This window comes from Nuphar pumila, chromosome 11 (assembly GCF_984573655.1).
Source record: "Nuphar pumila chromosome 11, dmNupPumi1.hap1.1, whole genome shotgun sequence".
NCBI lineage: Eukaryota > Viridiplantae > Streptophyta > Magnoliopsida > Nymphaeales > Nymphaeaceae > Nuphar > Nuphar pumila.
This window is the reverse complement of record NC_143259.1, coordinates 117553586-117571818: the sequence shown is the minus strand read 5'-3', so window position 1 is coordinate 117571818 and position 18233 is coordinate 117553586. Positions and strand designations below refer to the sequence as shown.

General features: G+C 37.6%; 1 pseudogene; it reads left to right on the top strand.

Annotated features, from left to right (window-relative positions):
* Positions 1 to 2505: 2505 nt before the first annotated feature.
* On the top strand, positions 2506 to 17883 carry LOC149823071 (serine/threonine-protein kinase TIO-like; annotated as a pseudogene).
* The last annotated feature ends 350 nt before the right edge of the window (positions 17884 to 18233 follow it).

Below are 18233 nucleotides of genomic sequence, written 5' to 3'. Positions count from 1 at the left end.
TGCACAATTGGCTTTGGATTTTGTTCATGCAATGAGATCATCAAAACTCTGTCAGGATGCAGGAGAAATATTCTGATCTATCATTTTGCCAAGACATTCTTAAATACTTTCAAATTTTGCTTCTGCTTCTATTTTTTCAGGCGGTTGTTTTTTCTATTTTTGCTACTTTGATCGGTTTTATGTGAAAGAATAGACTTTCCTAGGAAATTTCTTTTTTTTTTTGAGAAATTTCCAGGAAATTTCTTAACACTGCAAAATTCTTTTAGTTCCTTAAATGGTTTTGAAATGCTAGAAACTGCATATTTATGGGGAATTTTTTTACTGTTCATATAATTAACGGATTCTTGTGATCAATGCACTAAATAATGGATTTCGCGGGCTGAGGAGCATAACTAATGGTTGGACTGTCCAACTAAAAGCTTTTGTTCATTTAGTTTATTCTCTCTCTCTCTACATATATATATATATATATATATATATATATATATATATATATATATATATATATATATATATATATATATATATATATATATATATATATATATATATATATATATATATATATATGAGAGAGAGAGAGAGAAGGGGAACCGCCCAAATAAAGGAAGTTTCAAAATTTACAACCGATGATCTTTCCTTCAATGTTTGAGCATTTCATCCATCAAACCTTATATATTTATTTTTATAATTTGTTTAGTAAAAAATATGCTTTACGCTAAGCGTTTATGGCACCTAGACATTTTTTTAAACTTAAAGAATTTAACAGCTCACAATGCATTTAAAATTTTACAATACAAAGTATTGTAGGCCATCCATTTTTAGCTCTTTAAAAAACAAATCTAAATATTGAGATTTCATCATTTAAAACTTGTTGCTTATTAAATAAATGATAAAAATTCAATATGTAGAGTCTGATTGACGCCATCTGATCATCCTTGGTTGTGAATTTCAGATCTTTCTTTAGTTGTACGGTCAAACAAACATCGCTCAAGTATCACTCATACAGGGGGTGGTCAGTCGGGCAAGCTTGAATCTTGGGCCAGGTTTATCTAGCATTTCTTGTCAAATCCTAATAAAATATTAACGTTGTCTTATTTATTTTCAAATGAATATAGATATTTTTAGGATCAGGCTTAGTGCCATATAACTTAATTAAAAACGAAAATAGTCATCTCAAGAACTTAGTTAATTATTTTATTATTCTCTTTGTTCTTGTAGAGCATGAAAAAGATTAAGGTGAACCACAATGAGAAACATGCTCCATTAGCATGCATTTAACGCGATGTTGTCAGTATCGGTATCGGCCCTGAATATATTGGGCAACGATTCAATTGAATCGTTCTGAATTGGCTAAAAATAATTTGTGTCAATCGGAACGTGACACATGTTAAAACTATTAAAATAATATCTAAAAAATTAAATTTGAGCATTTTTTACATTTATTAAAAGTTGCCGATTCAGGTTAGTATGGTATCGATTTTCTGCCAGATAAGATCAGGCCGATTCAGGTCGATACTGACAACATTGATGTAACGGTCCGGAGTAACATTTTATTTAAATGAAATGCATAAAAAAAGTACACCGACGTTGTGTTTCGGATTCGGGTCTACATTCTGACCCATTTGAGTGTGGTCTGTATCGTTCAGCCGTTTCAGGGACAAATTATTCGGGGCCGTGGGCCCCATCGCAGGTCGACCCGGAGCCAAAAATTTGAACTGAAGTTTGCGAAAGGAGGGGCGCCAACTATTTTCCCACAAAACTTTGAAGACCTACACCATCAGGTCGATCGCTGCTTCTATTCGCAGAGTGGTGGCGGAGATCCGGTGCGAGAAGGGGAATATTCCGGCGAGGTAAGGCTTCTTTCTCCTCCCAAATCCTTCTGGCGATGGAACGATCCTGCCGATTGCGCCGGAGATTCGGTTTTCCGGCTGGATCGCGGGTAGGTTCTTCCACGCTTCGTGGATGATCGTCCCAAAATTTAAGTGAAAGCCGATATTTTTCACCGTTTGTTGATATAATAAGCGCGATCTCTCTCTCTCTCTCTCTCTCTCGCTCGCTTGCTCTCAAATTTCTTTGGTTAGAATCGGGGTATCTTTCTTTGTTTCTTTTTATGTCATTTTCTTCTTCATTTTTGTTGATTAGAAGGGGAATTCCGTTGAAATTATCGCGTTTCTCCCTTCCACTTTATCAGTGGGCGCGTGGGAGCATTTTCGGTTCGAACCCTTTCTTTCTGACTAAAATTCAGTGGATCTGACATCCTTGCTTCCTATTCTCGCTTCGCTCTTTTTCTCCCCACCCTCGACCCTCTTCTTTACATCCAGCCATCGCAGCTGCCTGTTCTGTGTGCCCATCCCTTGCCGCTACCCTTTGTAATCATCTATTGAAGCGCCTTCAGTGACTCCGTCTGCTTCTTCTGTCCCGCTTCTCTTCGCCAATTCCTTGCTCATCTTCTCTCCACCCTCGCCCTCCTCTCTTGCCTCAGTCTTGCTTCTCTTCTCCACCATGCATGAGGATCTTGTGAGTACTCAAGAAAGTAATTGTGTACTTTAGTTTATTTTCCCTATCCTTTTTCTTACTGAATTGAAGCTTACCTCATGAACATAGCTATAATTTGTGTTGTACACATACAGGATTGGATAAGGTACTAAAAATAATTGGGCATTGTTCAAATATATGACATTGTACTCTGGGTAGGGTTTCGTGGACGTTGCAGCTTTATTTTTCATTTCTACTCATTAAAATTGTTCTTCAGAATGGGCGTGGAAAATTACCATGTAATTGAGCTTGTGGGAGAAGGGTCCTTTGGGAAAGTATACGAAGGAAGGCGTAAATTTACAGGGCAGGTATGAGAGTAAGCTTTATATTCGCCTGTTTATTTTCTTTCCAGGTATATTCATGATTTTATTTTTCCAGACTGTTGCCATGAAGTTTATCCTTAAACATGGGAAAAGTGAGAAAGATATACTGAATTTAAGGCAGGAGATTGAGGTATTCTTCTCTCTCTCTCTCATTTACTAGTTGTTATTGCTGCCACATACCTGTTTGTCTTTCCACAATAATGTATAAAAATACCATTGTCATCCTTTCTGCCATTAATTTGTCAATTGTTTGTCTTCTCATTGTCATCCTTTTTACATTCTCGTATTAATCATAGGAAAGTTTGTTTTTCTTTTAAAATTTATTTTAATTGTATACCTTATTGGGAATGCATTGGAGATTTGACTTTGCTTCTCAAGGAAAACCCATTGGCATCATATTTATGACATTGTGTACACTTGCCACAACTGTAGATAGGCTGTGTAGAAGAACACCGCATTATCAGGTCTCTTCATAGTTTGTATGGAAGCAACTTTGTGTAGTCAATCCTTTGTTTGGTTGGTCCTTTTGATGGTAAATCATTGAAATCAAAGGTGTTTGCTTCAGTCTTCTTGTCCATCATATGCTACCATGGTCCCAAACTTTGGTCGAGTTGCATGAATTTTCTAGTTTGGCCTATTAAGCCTTGGTTTCATATCTTTCTACTTTACAAATTACAATTATAGAAAACCTTTTTTGATACTTTGCTTGTTCTTGTGCTTTTCACTTTTGTCCATATTTGTTTTTTTTGTTTTTGTTAAAATGTAAAACTGTACATATATGTATATATAATAATATTATATTATTATATATATATATAAATACATTTTTAATTTCTTTCTTTTCTGTATTTTTTTTCCTTTATTTTTATTTTTTGTCTTTATGTCATCTAGTTCAGTTTGAACTAGAATGACTGTTGCTAGTCAAGTCCTGTCCGGACTTGACTAGCAATAGAGCTGTTGGACTGACACAGTCCAACAGCTCTTAATAGAGCTGTTGGACTGACACATTCCAACAGCTCTAAATAGAGCTGTTGGACTGTGCCCAACAGCTCTATTGAGTCCTCTTTCAGCTGTGTATATAAAGGGGTGCAGCCCCTCTTGTATTTGACTCCAATGCTTCTTAAGCAATTGGTTTTTCATATCAATAAAGAATACATTTTTATTTTTATTTTGTTTCCAGTTATACCCTTTTTAAGGGTTATGCTTTAGTGTCATTCTTGACACTTGCTCTTGTTAATCAAAGCTCGTGTTTCGAAGATCCCCATTTCATTTCATGGTATCAGAGCCGCGGAAGCACTAAATCTTGAGGAAAAGCTGCCTCGGTTTCCGTGCCCGTTTGCAAAAGTGTTCGCCACTTGAAGAGAAGTGTTTTATCACTTCATTGGAGAAGATTTCACATCTTGTTGTATTGTTTTTTTTTTTCTTTCTTTCTCATTTTCCTTCTTGTTTCTCTTCTATCCCTGTTCTTTCTCTCCTTGTAATCGATGGATGACAATGATAAAGTCACCATCATGCCTATGAAACTAAGCGATACGAACTATGTAACATGGGCTTCAATCATGAAGCACCATATATGGGGAAAAGGCTTATGGGGGATTGTGGATGGTTCCGATTCGGAACCTAAGCTATCTCTTACTAAAAAGGAGGGAGATAAAGACGTCCCTCTATCGGAAGAAGAGAAAATCAAGGCTATTGCCTCATACGAGAAGAAATGGAAAGAATGGAGAATATCTCATGCGAAGATAATGTCATGGCTTATCAATAGCGTTGACATTAAAAAATGCTCAAGTCTTGCCAAATTTGATCATGCCGATAAGGCATGGGAATACCTTAAGAATATGTATTCCCTTAAAGATATTGCACACGTGTGCAACCTCCAAGAAAAAGTTCGAATGATGACACAAGGAGACAAAACTATTCGTGAATATTACAATGGGTTGTCCGAACTTTGGGAAGAACTTTCCCTTTTAGAACCAAAGTGGCATTGTGCCGAAGACATCGAGCTTCGTCAGAAACAACTCGATGCTGAACATTTTTACCAGTTTATCACTGGATTAAGGCCGGAATTTGAAACCACTAAATCGGCCCTACTTCACCGGGGAAAAATTCCTTCTATTGTTGAAACTATTGAAGAGTTAACAATGGAAGAAAATCGTCTCCGGAAAGGTTCTTTAAAAATTGAAGATGATTCCGTTTTAGCCGTGTCTAGACCAGGGAATCATGTTCGATCATATAGGCCTCCTCACTTTAACCGACAAAATGGTGACTATGATAAGAAGAAAGTTATTTGTCATCACTGTCATGAACCGGGACACTACAGGCCACAATGTCCCAAACTTAAGGAGCTGAGAGAAAAAAGAGCTGCAATTGCTGGATCGGAGCCTAAAGATCAGGATGCACCAGTTTCCCTGGCCCAACTAATGGAGATCCTTCAGCCTCTCATCAAAGGTGCCTCTTCCTCATCTGAAGCTTCAATCGGCGCAGCAGCCTCATCTTTTTCTGATTTAGGTAAAATTTCTTGGCTTCTTGACTCTGGTGCATCTTTTCATATGACCCCAAATAATCAAAGTCTATCCAAATGTGTTAAAAATAAAACAAGTGTGTCAAAGTTCTTTACTGCTGATGGGACTTCTCTTGAAATAGAAGGAATAGGAGATTTTGAAAAAATTTATAAAACAAAAATTTTTTTTATTCCAGAAATTAGACATGTTCCCAAATTAAATTTAAATCTTTTATCTGTATCTCAAATTTCTGATTATGGGTGTAATATTTCTTTTTCTTCTCATGGTTGTTGGGTACAAGATCGCCAGTCAGGCAAGCTGATTGGGGAAGGCCATAGAGAAGGAGGACTCTATTACATGGATTTTTTGGAAATGCCGAAGAAAGCTTTTTGTTATAATATTCAAAAAATAGAGTTGGAACTGTGGCATAAGAGACTTGGTCACCCACATATAGCCAAAATCCAACATTTTCCAAATCTAGGAAAATTTTGTAACTCTGAATCATTTGATTGTAAAGATTGTATTCTCGGCAAAATGAAAAGATTACCATTTCAGAACAGAACCTTTTTCTCTTCAAGACCACTTGAATTAATACACTCGGATGTTTGGGGTCCTGCACCAGTAATTTATAAAGGAGGATTTATTTACTATGTTATTTTTGTCGATGATTTCTCCCGACATACGTGGATGTACTTTCTCAAACATAAGTCTGAAGTATTTTCATACTTTCAAACTTTTCATAATATGGTTAAAAACAAGTTTCAAAATGATAGTACTAATTTTCGCACAGATTCAGGGGGAGAGTTTTTATCCACAGATTTTCAAAATTATCTTAAATTGCATGGCATCACACATCAAAGATCTTGTCCTTATACACCTCAACAAAATAGACTGGCAGAACGAAAGCATCGCCATATTATAGAAACCACTAGGACTTTATTAATAGCAAATCAAGTCCCGAAAGACTTTTGGGCAGAAGCTGCCTTAACTGCCACCTATCTCATTAATAGGATGCATCTTCTTCGTTACAAAATATCACTCCCATTGAAAAACTTATGAACATTTCTCCAGACTACTCTACACTAAGAATATTTGGGTGCAAATGTTTCATATTTACTGACAAAAATGATAAACTTTCCCCTCGTGCGATTCCCTGTGCCCTTTTAGGATATGCTGAAAACCAGAAAGGTTATAGATGTTTTGACTTAAAAAATAATAAACTATATGTGTCTAGAAATGTTTCCTTTCTTGAAAAGGAGAGCTTCTTTGATTTTAGAAAATTAAAAGACGTCACTGAGTACTCCTTTTTGCTAGATCTAACATCAACATCTGATGAATATGACCTTGACTGTAACTTTGATGATGATCAAAGAATTATTGATCTTAATGTTGAAAATGAAGAAGTTCATAGAGATACTAGTATTCAATATTCCGGGCGACAAGAGTCTAATCCTCCATGTGCACTTGAGAAATATTCTAACATTCCAACTAGACAATCAACCCGAATCTCGAGGCCTCCAGGAAAGTTTGTATCATACGAGTCTTTCTCACCCACATATAGGGCAGTTATTGCATTAATTCACTCATATGAAGAACCATCCACATATTTTCAAGCAAAAAATGATATCAAATGGATAGAAGCCATGAAAGCTGAATTAGATGCACTTGAAAAGGCTTCTACATGGAATATTCAAGATCTTCCTCCAGGGAAGAAAACTATAGGATGTCGATGGCTTTATAAAATTAAAACCAAGAGTGATGGTACTCTTGAAAGATATAAAGCCCGTTTAGTAGCCAAAGGTTATGCCCAAGAATATGGGATTGATTATGAAGAAACCTTTGCTCCGGTGGCTCGTATGACTACTGTCCGAACCTTAATTGCCTTAGCTTCTATAAAAAAATGGTCTATTTTTCAAATGGATGTCAAAAATGCTTTTTTAAATGGAAAGCTAGTTGAAGAAGTATATATGGAACCCCCTCCTGGTCTAAGTATTCCTAAGGGTAAAGTCCTTCGCTTAGAAAAAGCTCTTTATGGACTTAAACAAGCACCAAAAGCTTGGTATGATAGGTTTAGTCGTGTTATGATTGATATTGGTTTTCAATTCTGTTTAACTGACACTGCTTTGTTTATTAAGAATTCTGATGCAGGGATCATTGTGCTTCTTCTCTATGTGGATGATATGATTATCACCGGAAGCGATAAACAGGGAGTTGAAACAATCAAAACCCTAAAAGCTCGTTCTGTTTCTGCAATCCAACTCTCGGCTAGTTCAGGATCGGCCTTGCCTGAGAAGGTAGGCGGGTTCAACTTCAAGAACTTCTCATACATGATTGTTCTCGTATTATTCCTTTCGCTTAGGGCTGCGGCTAACTCCGCCTGGTGTCGCATTTGAGTGTCCATGGTTTGAGCCAGGTTACCGAGAGTTTCCATCACGAAACCCCTTTGGTCCTGCCATTCGTTCACCGTGCTCGAACTAGCTTGGGATCGACGATACATCTAATAATCATTTCAATACACACAGTTTTACTATCTTTGAATTGTAGTGTCCCTAAAATCATCACAAGTATATATCTAAACTTATATAGAAAACAATGCAATTATCAGGCCTAATAAAGTAAGAATGATAAAAATATACTCACAGAGCGATCTCAGGATGTGGCATGACCGTGATCCTTGATTTATTGTTCCCAGGCTCTGATACCATAACTGTAATGCCCCGAAATTTAACCCAAATTTTTAGGAATTTTTTTTTCAAGCGGAAACAACTAATAATTCTCGGGTTAAGCATTTCAGAACGATACAGGAAGGTAAAAGCAAACCACACCATTTATTTCCACTTTAATAATAATAAAATCCAACATCAGAGTTTTCACATTTAGTCTCAAAACAAAAATCTCAATCTGAAAGTAAGCAGAACCGCCAGGGAACAAATGGATCAAGTCTCGGTCAGCGCCTCATCCCGTATCGCTCATAGAACTACTCTTCTCCTGAAAATAATAGAAATTATAGGAATTAGACTACCACGTCTAAGTAGGAAAACTGTAATTATTCTTGCAAGTAGATCATGTGTCAGATGTGATGTGGGTGTTGTGTTGGAATTTCAGTCTAAACATAAACACATAGGGAATTCGATGCAATAGCAATAATAGACATATATCTGAATAGAAAGGTAGATGATGTAACAGTTTATACTTAAGCACAAAAAGCATTTTACTCAACTACAACAATTAAACAAGGTATTAAGCAATTAAAGCAGAACTTACACTAACATGAATAACATCTATATAAAGTCCATAATATGAAATAAATTAACTACTATGCGCACAGTTTAGGATGTGGTTTTATCATAAGCACCGAATATAAAGCATGATAAAAAAGTAAACAGTTGTCTCTTTAATGACTCCAACACAGTGATACCTAACTGTTCTAGTTAATATTTATCTTTTCTTATCTCGCGGGTACACACGGGCCAAGGCAACCATCACAGAAGAGAACGTTCGGGGGTATATTATTCAAAGTTGTTTTATTAACCCGAACATTCTAACTGTGACTGAAATCCCAAGGGAGCGGCCAGTGACCGAGAGAAACTCCCAAAGGCCAAAACCAAACCAGGATGCATCCCTAACTTCTGCAGAAGTACATAAAACTACCACCTAGGACCAATTGGTAGTCTGGGTCCCCCAACTCCGAGGACTGGGGACCAACGAGTCACTTTAGCTCGAACAGAAAAACACGTCCCCGGAGTTTTGTACCACCTACCCTCTCCAAGGTAAGCCCGAACTGAGTGGGTTAAGCTTTTCATTTATTTTATTTCCCGAAGTACAGGGCATTTCCCTAACTTCCTTCTACTATCCTAACAGTAGAATTCCCAACCTTAATCATTTTACCAAGGTGTATAGACAGTTCCCATCCTTTGTCGTATTGATTGCATAACCTACTCAAAGCGCTCTGGTGCCTTTAAACCAATCAAGCAACAATATTTTACTTTCATTTTCATGTGGGTTCACATCATAACTTCGACGACCTATTCAAGACCCTCAATCCCCTAGCTAGACCTCCATATGTCCACAACAACCCGACCCATATGTTCGGTTATCAAAACCTCATTTATCATTCTTATTATCATTTATTTATTCCTTAATAGCAAATTGCTACAACTCCTCCGGGTATTATGAAGGGTGGCATGTAATACAAGCTCTGACAACAAGCAAAAACACAGTTGGTGTACTTTATTGAACGTGCAGTATAGTCCTAAAGATTTGGTAATATATGTATTTCTCCCAACATCCTCTCATTCGAACATTCCACAAGATATACAGCTTATTTGGCACTTGATACTTTCAGCAAGTATGTAGTGTTAGGCAATAGTACTACAGCAAAAATACAATTTGACAAGCCTATGAACATTGGAAAATAAACATCTTAATGGCCATTTGAATCTTCTAGATGATGTACACATAAAGAATCATTGGAACCCTTTGAAGGAATATGCAGTTGACCCATATAAATTAGGCAGTTTAATATGCAGCTAAACATCATTTTAAATTGCTAGTTACTATGGAGTGAACACCAAATTTACATGCCGCCTAATATACAACTAATCATCTATTTAAATTTACAAGTTACTATGCAGTTTAATATGCAACTATCTAAGCATTTAACATAAAGTGAATACGAAATTAAATACTAGATTGAATCTCAACCTAACATGCAACTAAATCGACATGGAGCAACAGTTTAATATGTTGTTTCATATGAAACGAATATGATCATATAATGCAGCTAACTAGGCATCTAGCAGTTGATTAATCATGCAGCTTCATATAACATGGGAGACCATTATAACAGACAGCTGATTAGTCTTTGCACCCTCTGGAATACATACAACCAACCTTGATTAATTAGGTAACAATCGTTATCACTAAACAGATACAAGACTCAATTATTGGCAGCACCTTGGTTTATCATAAGTAATTCAACTAAAAACATAGGAGTTAAACATGCATTCACCTTGATTAAGCCTTTGCAAAACAAAAGTCCAGACCTTTACAACCCTCAAGCATGGCCATATGTGCACTGACTCTATGTCAGTCTACTATAACACCTCAACTCTGTTACAGCAAATTTTCCAAAACATAAAACACCACAGCGCAGGAGCTTAATATGCGACTAACCACCACTTCAATACACAAGGTACACAATCTACCGTTTTAGTTCTTTAGTGGGCACCCAGTCCCTACAACCCAAAACCGCAGGTAAATCATAGATCATCCTCTCACGAGTTAGATCAGCCTCTCACGAGTTAGGTAAAAACAATTTCATAATCAGTCCAAAAGATTTACACAAACTAAATACTAAATTCAAGAGAATATAGTCCCAGCCAAGTCATGCAGTCCCAAAGATTATATACAATGCTAAGTCATAACATTTACATGAATGTATATATATATTTACAGATATATATATATACATAAACCAAAAAAATTCAGATGAACGTGTATACAACTCAATCACAAATTTCATTAGGTCTAATTAAATCATGAAATCCCAAAGAGACATACACAGGAATTAGATCATGACTCAAAAAGAAAAGAAAGGAAGCATCCGAAACCCCAAATTGTTGATTTGGAGTTTCCGGTTTGGGGTTGACAGACAACCCCCAACTGGAGATTTTTCCCCATTTACAACTCGACAGTCTGGGTTTCGGACAACCCACATCCCACCCGATCCATGCTCGACCTGAACAAAAATTTTACAGAAACCCTACCATTATCCGGCGAGGGTGTTGCGGCATCCACTGGAGGGGTCGGTCGGCCTGGACAGCACCACCACCGGAGAGGTCGGTTGCGTCTCCTGACACGGCTTCAAACAGCAGGCCCGAGCTCGGGGGAGGGGAATCCGAGGGTTAGAGAGAGAAGAGAGGGAGCATGGGACAGCGAGAGAGGGAGAAGGAAGGGTTTGGGGTCCCCCTTTGTAGGTGGGTGACCTTCCAAAAAGGAAGGAAGCCCGGCGGCTTCGGCTTCCCCCCTCCCATTTCCAAATGTTAGGGTTCAAAAGAACCCTAACCAATGACTTATCGGGGGGTTTCCCCCTTCATTTTTATCGGGCAACCCCCTTATCGGGCCCCCCCTTTGTATCCTTTTTACAGGGTGTGGGCCGGGTCCGAGTCTGACCCGCGACCCGCACTCGGGATCCAATCACATGTTGGATCCGGGTCTTATAAAAAAATTATAGCTTCTTAATTGGATCCAAAAACCCCACTTATATATTTATTTTATTTCTTTTCTTATTACGTATTTTAATATTTAAATAGGTTTATCTTGTATAATATGGGTGCTGGATCCGAAACTTGGATCCGTGCCCAGATTCGCCCATTTTACTCCTAAAATACTAAAATTTTTAACGGTAAAAATTGCGGTTATTACAAGTTTTTAGTTACTTTTATATGTTAATCTCATATTTTTTAGTACTTATTTGATATTTTGTATTTCTTATTGGTCGTTATTTCATCAACAAAGCATTTCTTTATTTATTTGTATTTTTAGATATTTTTTCATAAATTTTTTAAAGTTTTCAAATTTTTTTTGAGGCTTGCGCTTTACACCTCGAGGCTTATGCCTTGCCTCGGTTTTTGGTTGAGTGCCTCGCTACCCCTCAACGCTTTTCACAACACTGCTTTAATCTTATCAAATTTAGTTGAGCCAAGTTTAAAATTTCTAGCTACTTGTCGAATTTAGCTTGTGTGCAATTTTAGATAGCGGTTTCAAATGAGAATGTGAAGAGTTGTGACCGACAATGGCTTCTCTCCGCAGGGGCACACCACATTGATCATCTATGTCACATGGAGGCTCCATTTTTTCTGCTGTACTGCATCCCCTTGTACATGAATAATGGTGGGAAGCTCCATAAGAAGGCTGTATCCCTTTATCTAGATCTGTATGTGTGACATAGTTGATCTTTTGTTTATATTTAAAGACTCTAATTGGGAAAGTTGCAACAGATTTTACATACAATGTTATTATAATAATGCATCCATTGAATAAGTAAATTATGAAAAATTGCATTCTTCGTTTTCAATGATGTGTTACTCTCTTAAATTGTACATCTTATTCGCACATGTACAATATGCTTCTCAAATATGTATGCATTACTTGAGAGAAAATTTTAAGATATCTATGGTTTGATGTTCAACCCCAATAGAACTAGCATCTGATGCTTTCCCTTCGATCTTCTGATGTTCAAAATGGTAATCTCTGTTTCTGTGCTTTTATCTATCATGGAAAAAATGGATTGACTTCTGATACAAGTACACTCTGTTCAATGCCAAACTGCTAACCTAAATAGTGTCCTTAAACTTATCTGCACATTTTTTGCTACTGCTCCTGTCAAAGCCACACATCATTCAGTACTGGATCTTGCAACACAATATACATAACATGGATGGTTGCCAGGAGTCCTTACAAAGATGGAGTGGTTGAAAAGATGAAAACACATGCTATACATGATACTGTATGTGCTTACATCTTGTGTAACTAACAATACATTATTTTCCTCTGTTTTTGGTTTGTTATTGGATACCAGGCTTTAATGACTAAGACATGAGCTGGTTGTTTCTGTTAATTCTTGATGACTAAAAAATGCCTCATCTTTTCCTCATCTGACCAAACCTAATTCTTGAATCTTGATCAAGCTTTATTCTTCACGAGGTTCTGCTGTCCCATGGCATTTTTGTATTGCCTCATTATGAAAATTCTTTTGTTTATATTGTTGTCTATTCAAGATAAAATAAGATCGATACTTTTTGGGTGGAAACGGACACTTATGGTCCTGTTACTGCAATCAAAATATTGGATCCTTGTTCTGCTACCTGTATATTGTATCTGCTGTCTAATTTATTCTTTTGCTTTTAATTCCTTGCAGTGACCACCAAATTGCTCGCATAAACCAGTCATTGAGAATTCTTGCAAATTTGGTTGCTTCCGGGGCACTTCATTCCAATGCAACATTAGATTGCATGATACCTACCATAATTGCATTCACTACTGCACAATTTACCAGTGATGCATCCGATGGTCACACATTGACTTGCAAAGTATGTCATTAAGGCCTGCCTGCTAGTACACAATTTTTGACTTTGTGTTGTGCACCACCTATTTTCTCGGATACAGTGCTTGTGACAAACAGACACTAGAAAGATCATTCTAATTAAACATACTATGGACGGGAGAGTCTGTTTAATAATTGGAACATTTTCCTTTTGTTCAGGTGCTTTCAGTTCTCAGGAAATTAATAGAAGCTAGTGCATGCAGGATGAGCACTTGTTTGGTGCCAAGTTGGCCCACTTTTATGAGATTCTATGCACAGGTACCTTTTCTTGTGCATTGTGCATGCCAAATGTTTGAAAATAACAGCAACTTGATTTTGTTCCTGCTCTACATCCTCAAAATTGCAGGTTGTAGGCTATGCAAAAGATACTTCTGGACGACTTTTGTATGAATCAACAGCTTGCATTACAATAATAATGTACCGAGTTGTTCAGGGGTGTAAAACATCCAGTTCTGTCACTGGCCATGAGATGGTTTCTAACATGTCATCAGTAGAAACAATGATGCAAATACTTGACCAGGCTAATTCATCTAATATTGTGGATTTACTTTTAGTATGCTTGGCATCTTCAGGGTCCAGTCTCATGTCAGGTTCCCTCAATTTGTTGCCTGCTGCTTGTGAAGCTTGCAAAGCTCTTTGGGCTGTGGTGGATGCAATGGGTGCTTTGTCCATGAAAGGAAACACTCATTTGTTTCCATTGGCCTCTTCAAGAGGTCCTTTACTTGAAGAAAACGGCCATAGCCAATATAAAAAGCTTGAAATGAAGTCATCTGCTCCTGTTGATATGTTAGCAAGAAAATTCTTGAAATCAAAAGGCATGCAGGTAGCTATTTATTACGTGCTCCACCAAGGTCCAGAATCTGTTCTGCCCTCTTGTCTGCAGGTGCTCTCCTCTCATACAATCTTAGTCAAACAATTGTAACCATTCTTAACCTTAATCGGGAAAACTATCACTTTAAATTTTAAATTAGTGCATCCGTTTATATTCTTTGGAGTTGGCAGTGTATGTGCCCTCTTTTACATTTTTTTAATACTTATGGGATGTCTTTTGATTATTCTCCATGCTGTTCCATTTTACAATGTGTGCTTGATCTTTATAGTCTAAACGAGCAATGATAAAGAAGCAGTCATCTGAGTCAGTAACTCGAACAATGATGTAAAAACAGTGTATCAAAAGGGCCATCAAAGGGGTCAAAATTGCAAAGATACAGTAACATATTGCAACATATCATAAGATGCATACGGTATAAAACATTGTTATAAAAAATTATGAAACTGTTAATCTTTAAAAGTGAAGTACCATTTCTTTGTGATATTTGATTTGCACCTGTTGGGCCCCCTGATTCTATTAGGAATATTTTCTTTTTTGTACAGTTTATGGCACCTAGAATTAGTGAATGTGAGAAGAATTTTGAGCATGTTCAACTATACAATGCTGTGAATATGTTATTTGTTCTCTTTGAAGAAGATTATGTTGTATAAAAACTACAATATGGCAAAGCAACAAACAGAACAAGTGGTTATTTTCTGTAATATCTATAACAAGGTTCATGTCTTATTTATGTCAAGGAGATTTCTTTTGTCCATTCTTTTCTTTTTACTTGTTATTTAAATCATTGATTGAGATCCAACTTTCATAATTCATGTTGATAGATTTCACCTATCAAAATCTCGTACAATTTATTGATTTCTTAAATCATCTTTTAGCAATTCATAATATTATTTTTGCTTTCTTAGCTTTTGATGCGATGGTGTCTATCTTGCACAACTATTTGCAATGTTCTCTGTGGTCTTCCAAGTCCTTTACCTGCTGCTAATGCTGTTGATGGAGGTGGAGATGGAACAGTTGTGGCAGATCTGTTTTGCATCATATCACTGTGTTCATCTTCAAACAAAAATGCAATGAATGGAGATACACATGATGCAAAATCTAATAAGATATCAAACCCTGGGTCTCTTGTTTTGTATTCTTGCCTAACACTTGCCACAATTTCCCAAGGCTTGAAGTTGGATGGTAAAGCTACCTCATCATGCATGCTTACTGTATCTCAGAAGAAACAACGTGCTCGTCTTTCAGTTCTTGCTCATCAGGCTGCTTCTGATGATAGATCAACAGCTTCCATTGAGCCTCATTGTTCAGCAGCAATGTTAGCACTTGCTTCTATCATATCTCTTGATGATGATACAGGTCATATGAGTTCCCACATTGCTGAAACTGCACTTCCTTTAATACCTCCCACTGCCACACTGCGTGGCCATCTCAGGCTTCCATTCCCTGATGACTCTGGAGTGCCTTGCAAATCCAGTGCAATGCTTACAAACTGGCACGGACTTAGGGATGGCTGTGTTGGTTTGTTGGAGATAAAACTCAAGTTTGGAGGCCCGCTCGCCATTGAGCAGGCATGCTCAAATGGTATTCCAGCACATCTTACTTGTTTATTGGCTAATCCTCAGAAGGAAGATTTTCAGGGAATGGTGGTGATGAAAGACATAGCTGGATTGTCACCCATAGGTGTTGTCTGGACTGTTTCTTCTATAGCTCATTGTCTTGCTGGTGGTTCTTTCCATGATGTATTGTATAGGAGAGAGCCCCTTAAGCTATTATCTGACTTGATGTCTGATGCTCACCTCAATGTTCTGAAATCCTGGACTGGTTGTGGTGGCGGAAGCAATGGGATAATTGATTTAATCAACTCCATTGTTGATGTTCTTGCATTTCCTTTTATCGCTGTACAAAATGTTCCTGGTTCACCACTTACCTCTGTGTCTGTTAGCAGTGGTTATCTCCTCAACTCAGGGTCACCTGGTGCGAGAATGTGTGCAGAAAACACAGATATGGTGAAAATCATTGAAGCCAACATGTCTCAGTATGTTCAAATGCTTCTGGAGGTAGTTACTGTATACCTTTTCGTCCTGTTTCTGATTTATTATTTATAGATTTTATAGAGTTTCTCTAAATATGCAGGCATCCATTCCCAAAATAGCTCTCAAGTGTTTGGGATATGTAGAGGTGAGCAATACGGGAAGACCTATAGCCTTTCTAGCTAAAATGATAGGTTATAGGCCCTTGGCGTTTCAGCTTCTTAGAGAGGGTCTGTTGGAAGAGTATAGAATGAAAAGGCTTCTTGACGATTCTAGCCCAAGAGAAGTGGTTCTGGATGTTTTAATGATAATTTCTGATCTAGCAAGAATGTCAAAGGTTAGTAAGATAACAGTTATTCAAAACTTCTAGTCGCATTCTGCTGCCTGTGGCCCTTGTGTTGTTTCATGTGAAGAAATGAAGATCTGCTGTCATACTTGCTGAGCTTTTTATATGTTTTAACCTCAGACAGAAGTAAACTGAAGAACTGCACTCTATATGTTCTCTTAAGCTCACTTCTACATATCCCAAACACTTGAGAGCTGTTTCTCAAAAAATACTTGGCTCATGAATATTCCAATATCAGAGCAAAAGCCTGCAGTGCCATTGGCAACATGTGCCGGCATAGTCCTTACTTTTACAACTCTCTTGTAAGATACTTTATTTGAATTGTTTCATCGTAGGAAGTGCTTGAGACATAAAATTTATTGCTATGCTATTTTTCTTGTTTTCTTTTAATAGGTAAATCATGATATGATTGACTCCCTCATCGAGAGATGTGCTGATCTGGACAAACGGACCAGAAAATTCGCATGCTTTGCTGTAATTTTCTCTGTTCAACATAACATAATTTGAAATCCAACTCTCTTAGAGGCACTTTTTTATAGAATCCTGTTGTCATTTGACAGTTGATGAGGCCATGTTATACATCGGCAATTTACTTTGTGAAGTTTGCAGGCCTTCACTTTTGCTGACATTTTTTTTCTTTAACTTGAAGCATTACGTGTTAAACTTTCAAGATGTGCATTGATCATTTTATTTTATCCAGGTTGGCAACGCTGCCTATCATAGTGACCTGTTATATGATCAGCTCAGAGCATCCATTCCTCAGCTCACAAATTTACTGCAAGCAGGAGAAGAAGACAAGACTCGGGCAAATGCTGCGGGTGCTCTAAGTAATCTTGTGCGCAACTCCAGCAAGCTCTGCGAAGACATCATTTCCAAAGGAGCTATGCAGGTCTGTCAAATGTGTGGTTTACCTTCAGTATATATTTCTGTTTCTGATCCAATTTATGTTGTTATATGCAGGCTTTGCTGAAACTTGTTTCAGACTGCACACTGGCAGCATTGAGCCCCAGAAGAGGCGATGCTCCAAGCGAGTCACCATTGAAGATTGCACTCTTTGCTCTTGGAAATATGTGTGTCCATGCTCCTTGCAGAAATTTTCTCTTCTCTTCAGAGTATTTCCCAGTATTTGGACGTCTGAGACAGTCACCCGATCCAACAATATCCAAATATGCATCCCGAATCTTATCTAGATTCCATGATGCCTGATCTGGTTTTGTCTATATCTTTTGTAAGCTGTGCATCTAAGTGATCATAGACGACTCCGAAATGCCTTGTGTGAGTGAAACTGTTAAAATATTGTAATCAGAAATAGCAATTTCGTAATAGAAGCCAAACCCAAATCTGACAGCTTGTTATTTGGGCAGTTTCGGGTACACCCTGATGGGTCGAATGCCCGACCTGTTGACAGTTCTATGAATCTCATTAGATCCAAAAGCAGGTCAGGATCATGCATGGACACTGCTTTACGGTCCGTATCCGAAACTGTCGTTTACAGGTCAAACCTCAGATGTGCTTTTGCCTGATTACTCGGAACCGACGTGCTGTGGGTCCAGCAG